An 11,468-nucleotide genomic window follows, 5' to 3' on the forward strand; every position below is an offset into this window, starting at 1 on the left:
AAGGACTTCATTCTTGAGAATCTTGGCCTCATTAAATAGGGTTGTGAGTAGTCCATGGTTATGAAATTGTGATATTTAATATTTGTGTGTGAATGTTGTAGGTATCTTTTGAACACTTTTGGCCCCTTATCATTTTTTAGTAAAACTGCTGAAGTGAAATTAGATGTCTCTAGTAGTATAAGAAGTAATCATTGATTATTTTAGACCTTTTTTGTAAGGAAAAGGAAAAGAACAAAGATAAATTACACAAGGCAACTCCTAGCAAAAGTCACACCACATATATCTTGAAGAAGAATACTAGAAATTCTAAGGGGAGAAGGCAGCCCATAATAGTAAACACCCAATGGCAAAGTACTTCCAAGATGAGCAAGCCAATCTGCCATAAAGTTTCTTTCCCTATAAACATGGTGAACTCGTACTTCCCACTTCCTTCTCAATGAATCCTGATGCTAATCTTCGTAGAAAAATTAAATGTAACAGCAAAATTCTCCCTAGCCAAGTAAGAAACAATGGCCATACTATTTGTCTCAACAATAACTTTCCTTCGATTCTTCTCCTAGGCAAGCTGTAACCCAATAAATACACCCCACATCTCTGTTATTATGATAGAACAACTACCCAAATTAGTAGCAAATCCACTTATCCAGCTACCTATATGAGATTGTATCAGCCCTCCAGCAGTAGCTAAGCCATCATTGCCATTGAATGAACCATCTGTATTGACAGTACACCAACCCTCACTTGGCAGACTCCACCCAATCATCCTAGAGATCCTACCAACTCCAGTATTCCCAATAGTATCCAAAATGCTTTCAGCATTAACAAAATCCCTCACAAAAGATAAAATCAAACTTTAATATTGGAAGGGTAAACAAAAGAAACATCAAATAAGGCAGCATTCCTCCACTTCCATAAGTACCAACAAGTGGTAGGAAAAATAATATTCCAATTCAAATCTTTAATAACATCCTCCCGATTATCCAAATTGGAAACAAACCAAATATAGACATTATCCTCTGCAAAAAAAAAGACTGAAGAAGATTAGAGGGCAGAATAATATACCAACAATTCTTCGCCACAATACAACCTTACAAGACATGAAGCAAGGATTCTGACTGGCCCAAGGAAAAGGGACAATGATCATCAAACGTCAAATGCCTCCTCTGATGCTCGAGATTCGTAAGAAAACACTAGTGGAGTGCTAGCCATAAGAATTTCCTTATGCGCTTAGGCCCCTGCCAACTCCAAATAAGTCTCCAAATTCTCTCAATTCTGAGCATAAGCAAGTGTGTTAGACCTGTATAAGCTGACTTAATTAAAAAGAAGCCATTTTTTGAGAATCCCCAAAAGACAGCATCACTAATACCCATATCCTTGGAGGGCCTAATAGTGGCAATCATAAAGGCAAAAGATGACAAAACTTGGCCTAATCCTAATTTCCATCTTGAGAAACAAAGTCATGCAGCTTCATATTAGCTTCATTTTCTGAAATAGGGGAAAGCACATAAGAAATCAAAGGAGCATAGCCTGACACCCAAGCATCCCACCAAAATCGAATCAAATTCCAATCACCAATCACCCAATGAACACCACTTAACATGCAATTCCAAACCTTCATAATTCCTTTCCAGATATAAAAATAACTACCACATCTAAAATTACTGGGTATATAATTATCATCCAAACAATACTTAGATCATAAATCACCTCTTCTGAAAATAATACCCCAAGCCAACTTAACCAAAAAAGCATCATTGAATTTACCCATATACTGCAAGCCCATTCCCCCCAAGTATTTTGACTGGCACATAACTCCCATTTAACAAGAGGAATACCACTCCTGCCCATACTCTAGCCCCAAATAAATTTTTTGCAATGTTTTTCAATTTCAGTATGTATAACAACAGGTAGAAATGTTGTCTGCATAACATAAAGAGGAATTATCATCAATATAGACTTAGTTAAAGTAATGTGTCCAGCTAAGGAAAGATTACTAGCAGTCCAACTCGATAATTTATTCTCATTTCTATCGAAGATAAAAGAATATATACCAGTCCAAACTCTGCCATGAATGATAGGAGCACCAAGATAGCAGCATAAATTATCAGTTATGCGAGAATCGCAACACTATTTAATACCAATATTTTTTGAGAAAAACACTAGAGTTTTATCCACATTAACTCCTTGTCCAAACGCTTCTGAAAAAGCAGAACGAATCGTCATAATACTCTCTATTTGACTCATTATACCCTCAACAAATAAAAAAAGGTCATTCATGAAAAAGAGATGGGATATAGGATGCCTATGCCTAGACTATTTAATAGGCTTCCACACTTTATCTTCAACAGCTGCACAAATACCATGGGTTAACTGCTCAATACAAATAACAAAAATGTAAGGAGAAATGGGATCGCCCTGATGAAGTCCTCTCATCAGGACAAAAGAAATCTATATTTACACCTTTCCAAATGATACTTATAGAAGAAGTAATAATACATCACATAATTAAGTCCACAATGTTATCCGAAATACTAGCTTCCCCTAAAGTCCTCTCAACAAACTTCCATCCAATTCTATCATATGCTTTTTCAAGATCCACATTGATAACCATTCCCATCTTTCCCTTCATTTTTCTCCTCAAGGAATGGATAACCTCTTAAGCAATAACAACATTATTTGAAATTTGTCTCCTTGGGATAAAGCTAACTTGTGAATCTCTAATTAACTTATTCATAACTGGCTTCAAATGATTGGCAATCACTTTAGTGAGGACCTTGTATAGAGTATTACATAAAATTATTGGTCTGAATTGAGATATATTCATCGGCTTCTCAACTTTATGGATCGGAGCTACTAAAGTGCGATTTAGAGAATGCAGAGGAGAATTGACATTGAAAAGTTTCCTCATAGCTACACAAACATCCTTACCAACTGCACTCTAATTCTTCTAAAAAAAATAAGAATTATAGCCATCTATTCCTAGAGCCTTCATTGGTTCCATTTGAAATAAAGCCTTATAAATCTCTTCATCATCTATCATCCTTCCCATCCTTTCTTTTTCATCACTAGAGAGAGTAGGAAACTTATTAGGAAAAGTGCAAATGTAATCCTCACAACGATTCTTATATAAAGATGAGAGAAAAAATCCACTACAATTTTCGTTAAGACCTCCTTATCTTCACACCAATTATCTTCATTATCCATAAGACCAGTAATACGGTTCCTATTATGCCTCTTAACTATCTAAGAATGGAAATAATTGGTATTACGATTTCCACAAGAAAGCCATTTAGCTCGTGATTGCTGATACCAAAAAAGTTCCTCTTGAGATAAAATTTGCCCAAATTCATACCCTAAATCAACTTCCAATTGTTGAAGTCTATCATTGTGATCAATTTCCAAAGGTTTTGGAATCCCATTTAAGTGAGCAACTACTCTCCTTTTTCTCTGTTCAATGTTGCCAAAAAAACATTTATATTCCAAACTTTAAGAGACAAAAACAAACTTTAAGAGACAAAGTCAAACTTTCAAGATTACCTTTTATATCCGACCCACCTTCTCATTCAAATGAAATAAACTAATGAAACTCATTATGCATCAGCCAGGATGCTAAGAATTTAAAATAATGAGAGCCCTACCATTTTCTAGCTCTTTTTCAACCAAAATACAAATCAATCAGTGGTCAGATTTAATTCTTAGCAAATGAATAACTTTAGTTTGCACTATACTTTACAAGCCACCCATTATTGCAAATTGCCCGATCAAGCCTTTCCAGTAAAAGACCACATCTCCAAGTAAATTTTAGACCCACAAAGCCCAAATCAAACATTCCTATTCGATCAAACCAACATTGTAGCATCCCGTGCGGAAAGGGAAGGTCTCGGCTGAAGTGGTCCTCTAGGAGGGCAAGGCTCGCTGGTGCCCTTATCCAAATAGGGGGCAGAAATGAACCAAGTCCCACATCAAAAAGGGAGGAGAAAGTGAAGGGCCATAAAAGTGGTAAGCCTTATAACCTGGATAGTGCACTTTTAGACCTCAAAGAAGGGGTCCAAGTGACAAAGCCATGAGGTCCAGTAGGACAAAGCAGATAATACTATCTAGTGGGCTAGAAGGAGCATTACATATGGTATCAGAACTGACCTCTCTCAGTACAGTGTGGTTTGCGGATGAACTAGGCAGAAGTTGGTGGGCCTGTAACATCCCGTGCGAAAAGGTAAGGTCTCAATTGGAGTGGTCCTCTATAAGAGCAAGGCTCACTGGTACCCTTGTCCAAATGGGGGGCAGGATTGAACTGAGTCCCACATCAAAAAGGGAGGGAAAAGTGAAGCGCCATATAAGTAGCAAGCCTTCTAACCTGGATAGCGCGCTTTTAGGCCTCAAAGAAGGTGTCCAAAGGATAAAGCCGTGAGGTCCAATGGACCAAAGTGAACAATACTATCTAGTGGGCCGGAAGGGACATTACAAACATCAAAGGAAGTACACACCCCACTTCCTTTAGCACTGCCTCCTATTTTTTCATTTAAATTCAAAAGAGCGTTAAAATCCCCTGCCACACATCATGGCAAAGCATCATTAGGCTTAAGGTTGGCAACTTATCCCATAAATCTCTTCTAACAAGTGGAGATGGGAAACCAAAAACTGTAGTAAATAGAAAAACTTCTCCCCCCCCCCCCATCAAACACTTTAGCATGAATAAATTGAAGATCACTTCATTTTTTCCTTCTAAAGTAACCAAATACCACCTGAGAGGCCCCTGACTTCTATTTGGTGTGAAAAACTAAAGCCCAACCTGGAAATACAACTATCCGCTTGGATGCCACTAACATTAGGCTTAATGAGAATAAGAAAAGAAATATTATAATGCTTAACAAAATCCTTAAAAACATTGTGGAACAAAGAGCTAGCTGCCCCTGGTAGTTCCACACTATAGCTTTTAAAAATATAGTAAATAGAAATTAATTCCCCAAAGAGCGGTTCTGAATAGCCTCATCATTACCAACCTCATCTTCCGCGGCCCCACCCCCCCCCCCCCCCCCCCCCCCACCCCCTCCAAACCAAATTAAAGAGAGGATTCTCTTAAAAAAAATTATTATTACTCTCCATAAAGGATGAAAAATTAGCACTGATATCTTCCAAAGCTTCCTCCAAAGAGATGCTCTTAAAAGATTTCAAAGATCTTGAATTGGATACCTTGAACTTTACTCGGTTTCTCTACTTTCATAACTTAGTACCTTTTGAATGATTAGGAGACTTTCAAGGTATAACACCGTGATTCTCAACTTTAACAACTTCTCTCCCACCATTAGCAAGCTTATCAATCTCCATATTCTTATCCAAAATTTCAACTAAGTGTGATTCGAATTTAAAGTGGTCGGCACGACTAGAGCTTTTGTATGGGTATTAAAATTATCCAGCAAAAAACCCAATTCCCTTACAAGCTTAGTAACAAGGCTAGAGTTAGGGCACAAGTGACCATTTTGCATCTTAGGCTTAGGGCGCATAAGTGACCATTTTGCATCCTAGGCTTAGGGCGCATAAGTGACCATTTTGCATCCTAGGCTTAGGCCTTTCAATCTTTACTAGATCCTCACTATTAGTAGCCTTCTTTTTTCCTTTCTTAACACCTCATCTATCTACTTTAGCATATTTAAATCCTTTATCCTTCTCTCTGTGACCTGCCTTCCCCACTTCCTTTCGCTGCCCTATTACCACACGATTCTTTCCCTCAATATAACTAGATACTTCCTCCATATTAGCAGCCACATCCTCCCCTTCCATATCCCGTCCCATAAAATTAGCCAAAATATCAAAACAATATCCTCCCTGACCTGAAGCCATACCCATCTCCTTTCCCCAAGTTTATTTCCCTCTTGTATTGAATCCCGTAACTATCTGCATTGATTTCTCAGAATTATCAACTTCCATTTTTTCTTTTCCTCGTTGTCCTCTCACTGGAAGAATCATCCAATCTCCGAACTGCTTCTCCTCCACCTTTTTTCTTGATCAACAAAACATGAACTTGCATTTCCCACACTTACAGAATGAGTTTCACTAATAATATCAACAATTTTAATTAAGCAACTGTCACTATTATGCCCATAACACCCATAACCAAAATAAATATTTTGGAGACCTTTATACTTAACTCTCTACAATATATCCTCTATTCAAAATTTAGAAAGTAATGGTTTAGTTAAATCCACTGCCACTGCCATTTTAGCAAACTTACCATGAGAAGTCTCCTCTGTGTTGTAATCAATATAGACCAATTTACCAATTAAACTGTAATAGTCATTAAGATCCATTTAGGGTATAGATGGAGAGGCATTTCTGGGAATCAGATCTGGACAACAACAAAAGTAAGATGAGTATTAGATGAATGAAAATCAGGACCCCATGGCTAAACAATAAGATAACAACCTAGAACCAACTAAGGCCCATTCAAAAGTGCCTTTAATAGTCCGACTTATTATAAAACTTAACTAAAAAATATTCATTTGCGAAATCAATAACATGAGAATCCCCAGTAGGTCTCTAAAGAGCTTGTATTCTAGAGCACAAAGCATGGTAATCAATTGATCTTCCTAAGAGTCTAACCACCATAGCATTACTCCATGGTTTGACTAATTGCTCCTTGACTTTTTGAGATAGGATTATTCTTGGGATTGATTATCATCATCCAAAATAACAACTCGATTCTTAGGAATAGAAGGACTATCATTCGAACCATCATTATTATTGAAATCAACAAAGGGATGAATGCCCTCCACATCCAACTCCCATTCCACTCCATTAGATTCATCACCACTTCCATCATTTCCCTCACTTTCATTATCACTCTCACCCATTACCATGTCCACCCCATTCCCACCTCCAAGCAAAAGCTTTTCCTTATAAGAAATGGCTTGCACCACCTTTCGAAAATTCCTCCTCCACTCCTTGCCAAAACTTAACTTTTTTTTTTTCAAACGATTATCCACAAGCAATGGAGGAATTGCCTTAGCCAAAGTAGTGTCTAGAGAAGCCATTTTTTTTACTGTGGTTGAAATAACTATTTATTACATAGAAGAATGAAATTTATTTGTAATTATTACATAGAAGAATGAAATTTATTTGTAGTGTTTTGACGAAATCTCAGCAAAAGCTATAGTCTTCTTGCCATCATAAGCCTTCCTTAAGAAATGCTTAAGAGAAAAAAAAAAAAAAAGATTATCTAAGACTTTAAGGCCCCTTCAAAATGTGTAAGTGCTGAACAATTTGGGGAAGAGAGACCACATGCCCAGAGCAAAAAAGGAAGAACCTTAACCTAAAAATTCAAATCAGAAGAGAAACTTATTGTTGCAAGTTCATAACTGATTTCAATATCCTTTTCTATCACTATAAGCTAAAATATCATCCATGTCTGCCTTAGTATTCACACCCCAAATTCACACATCCACTACAATAACATCCAAACTCAAACACAAACCAAAACACAAAGTCAAAACTAGTGTTTCACTTGCTAGAACTCCAATAATACAAGCCAGTTTCTCCGATCCCTTCATTCTCCAACTTGTAAAGACCTTTGAAGATTCCCTCTCTCCCTCTCCATCTCTCCAGAAACTCAAGAACTCTTCCTCTGAATCCCTTCCTCGACCTTTTGGCCTTTTCTTAAAGATGAGCCTTTTCGATTCATAGACACTTCATTTATAAAGTTATCTCAGATCCATCCAATCTCTAAGCCACCATCCTCAAACCTCCTAACAAACATTTCAAAAGATACTCACTTGCCCAATATTGTTATTGTTGATAGGTTTATCTTAAATTCTATGCCAAATTCATCAAATTCGCCTCATGGGGTTTATGTAGGTAGCTTGTTAAGTGACCCGAAAGATAAAATTGCCCAAACATTGTCCAAATTTTTTGATGATTTCCAATGAGGTGATTTGTTTTGGTCCATTAATGGATTAGAGGCACTTGATGTGGGTGTGGTTATGTTCCTACAGTGGTTAAAGTGAAGAATCCAATCCACTTGAGTTGTGTTTCAGTTGTGGAGGAGAGGAGGGATTTAACAAGTTTCCAGTTTCAAATCCAAGGTGCTTGTGGTGGTGGAGGAGGGAGGAGAGGTTGGGATAATTGAGGAGTTTGTCAGTGTAGGGAGCATTGGTAAATGTTATTGTGCAAATTCAGTTTTGGAAGTGATGATCGAAGAAGAAGCAAAGGTTAGGCATTCCTACATATAGAGCCAATCCTTAAACTCTGCCCATATCAAGCGAATATTGGATTGACAGTCAAGTTCTTCTTGTTTCATTAATTGCTCATCTTTTTATGTTTTCAGTTTTTTCTAAACTTGTTAAATTTAATTTGTAGAAATCATGCTCTTTATGTTCAATTTAGAGGAGATTGTAGAACTGAGTTCAATGCATGTGTTAATGGTTCAGTTTGCAATATAAAATGCATTTATTTTTGCTCAGTCTTATGCATCCATATGCTTCCAAGTAAAAGAAAATTCACATTGAACATCAACAAAGTGATAATTTGATATCAATACCCATCTAAATCTCATATCAATAGGAAGCTAGAACTTTGGAGAAGTACTCTAGAGTCAAAGGGTTTTAAGTTAAGTAGAACGAAGACAGAATACATGCATTGCAAGTTCAGTGAAGGCCAAACTGGTGATAGGAAAGGAGTTAGTTTGAATGGAGTGGTACTGTTCCAAAGTAATCACTTTAAATATCTAGGCTCAGTCCTTCAAGTAGATGGGGGATGTGAGGAGGATGTTAGTCATAGGATTAAAGCCGGATGGTTGAAGTGGAGACGTGCCACGGGAGTTTTATGTGATCGTAAGATTCCCAATAAATTAAAAGGAAAATTTTACCGTACAACCATACGACCGGCTATGTTATATGGTAGTGAGTGTTGGGTACTGAAAGAATCGTATGCATCTAAGTTAAGAGTTGCAGAGATGAGAATGTTAAGGTGGATGAGTGGCCATACTAGACTAGATAAAGTCCGTAATGAAAGTATTAGAGAAAAGGTAGGAGTGGTGCCAATTGAAGATAAGTTGAGAGAAGGGAGATTAAAGTAGTTTGGTCATGTGAAGCGTAGACATACGGAGGCTCCAGTTAGACAAGTAGAGCATATTAGGTTAGAGGATAGAAAGAAAAAAAGAGGTAGACCTAAATTGACTTGGAGGAGAGTAGTACAACATGACTTAGAAATATTACACATTTCTGAGGATTTAACCCAAAATTGTTCAGAGTGGAAAAAGCGAATCCATATAGCCGACCCCAAATTTTTGGGATAAAGGCTTAGTTGAGTTGAGTAGTTGAGTTGAGTTGAGTTGATGAACTATTTCTTGAAGAGTGTGTGGTATTATGTACATTTAAGTAAGTTGTCCATATTTTATGTATTTTACAAAGTTCATTACAAAATCAAAGTTGACTGATGCTGCTATTTAAGAATTAAATCAGAATGTGTCTATCTCTAGAATCTGGAATGGCGCACTCAGATGAAGTAAAAGTTCACCTAGGTTAAATGAATTATTTCTTTTTTCATTTTTTTTTTCTTTGATCTTTTTTTCTGAAGAAAAAGACAAGAGGAAGGGGGGAGAAAAAGCATGATGAGAGTTTAATTTGAAGTTGATCATTTGCAGAAATCAGCTAGCACCTTTGAGCTTGTTGATGTAAGCACTGGAGGAAAGTTGACCAGGCACAATCTTCTTGTTCGGCAACTGGGACCAGACAGATCAACAGAATTATCAACATTTCATTTATCTCTCAGTGGTCAAACACAAGATCTGCATAGTAGGCTTATCTTGGATCATCCACCGGCTTATTCTCAACAACTTCACAAGTGCATTGTTGCTCATTCACTAGGACAATCTGTCTTTGATGGGAACGTAAATGTCAACCGGTAGTGTTGTTGTTACCAATTATTTTATTGCCTTCAACACTCTTGTTAATGCTGTCTTGTCTTGTCTTGTCTTGTTTACTGGTCCATGTCATTTTATCACATTAGAGTTTCAACATTCCTTAATGCATGTAAATTTGCATTATAGATGCATGTAGTTTTATGTCATTTCTGTTTGACGGAATTAGAAACAGTTTCTGCTTCATGGGTATCAAACCTAATATAATTTAAATGGAATGCCAATTCAAACTAAGTACTTGGTGGCTTTTCTTTCACTGAAGTTCATTCTATAAGCTTATCAGGCTGCTAATCATTTCAAATGTAAATAGTTATAATAATTTGTCGATGCAATTAATGCTGTTCTCTTGGGTAATTAATCTTATATACCTATGGAGAAAGGAAGAAAGATACTTGCTCAAACCAGTCCCCCAGAGTACATATTATGTCCTATGTTGGCAAGGAATTGTAGTGACAACCTCTTGCTGATAGCTAGAGCATGGTTCAAAGAATGTTAACAGTCAATCCTAAATAAGTTAGTATCTTTCTGAACTACGCTTCTATTTGCAGATACGCGCAACAGACGGATGCTGGACAGTTAACAAGGAGCCTCCTTCTGGAACCATGTGCAACTGTAAATGTCAAACCCAATTTGCAAATTATAGCTGATGATGTCAAGTGCTTCCATGGAGCTGTAATAAGTAACCTAGAAGAAAGTCAACTCTTCTACTTTCAGTCACGTGGTATTGATTTAGAGACGGCTAGAAAGGCTCTAGTATTTTCCTCTGGATCTGAAGTAATTGAACAATGTCCTTATTCTTTCGTTCGAAATCAAGTTGAGAAACTTGTCACAGAATTGCTGAGTTCCACTGGTGTAGGACCCTCATAGCAGTTGGCAGTGAATGATCTGAACGCTTTTCTACCTGACAGAAAGGATTATCATTGTTTAACGGGGAAAAAATTTATTGTCATCAAGAAAATTTTGTCTCATTGAGTTGCTCCTAATGTATGATTTGATTTTCTGATTCATGCCAGGTAGAGGTGGAAAGGGAGTGTGTTTCATTACCATCAAGTGGTGTATATGATATCCTGTTTCATCTTAATTTTATCATTGCTATGATTATTGATTTAACTTTTGAATTATTGACTATCAAGTGAAATATTCTGTCATTTGGGTAAATTGGGTATAAGGCACCACAATGTGTTGATAAATCTGTGGAGAGCATTGAGAGAATGTATACAGCACTTTTAGAGCCAGAAGAGAACTATTTTAGACGTTTATGCTGGATTAGATTTTGCACATCGAAATTAAATTTCCTTTCCATGTAATTTTTTTAAAAAAATACTTATCAAAATCTTATAAAAGGAACATAAAAAGTGCAAATAAATAGTAAATCTTATCTCAAAACAACCTACTCATCCATTGTGCATGAAAATGAAAGCACTTGAGACCAATTATCTGAGCCAAATGAGAGTTGATGAACAAGATATTGCCTTGTTGGATTGCACCATTTACATCTGCCACATATGCCCATATGTAGCAAAGCTAAAATTGCATTTCTGCGACAAAAATGGTCACC

General features: G+C 36.9%; 1 pseudogene; it reads left to right on the plus strand.

Moving 5' to 3' along the window:
- Positions 1–7,398: 7,398 nt before the first annotated feature.
- LOC110644633 (protein ABCI7, chloroplastic-like) lies at positions 7,399–11,058 on the plus strand (annotated as a pseudogene).
- The last annotated feature ends 410 nt before the right edge of the window (positions 11,059–11,468 follow it).

This window comes from Hevea brasiliensis, chromosome 9 (genome assembly GCF_030052815.1).
Source record: "Hevea brasiliensis isolate MT/VB/25A 57/8 chromosome 9, ASM3005281v1, whole genome shotgun sequence".
NCBI classification, from domain to species: Eukaryota; Viridiplantae; Streptophyta; class Magnoliopsida; order Malpighiales; family Euphorbiaceae; genus Hevea; species Hevea brasiliensis.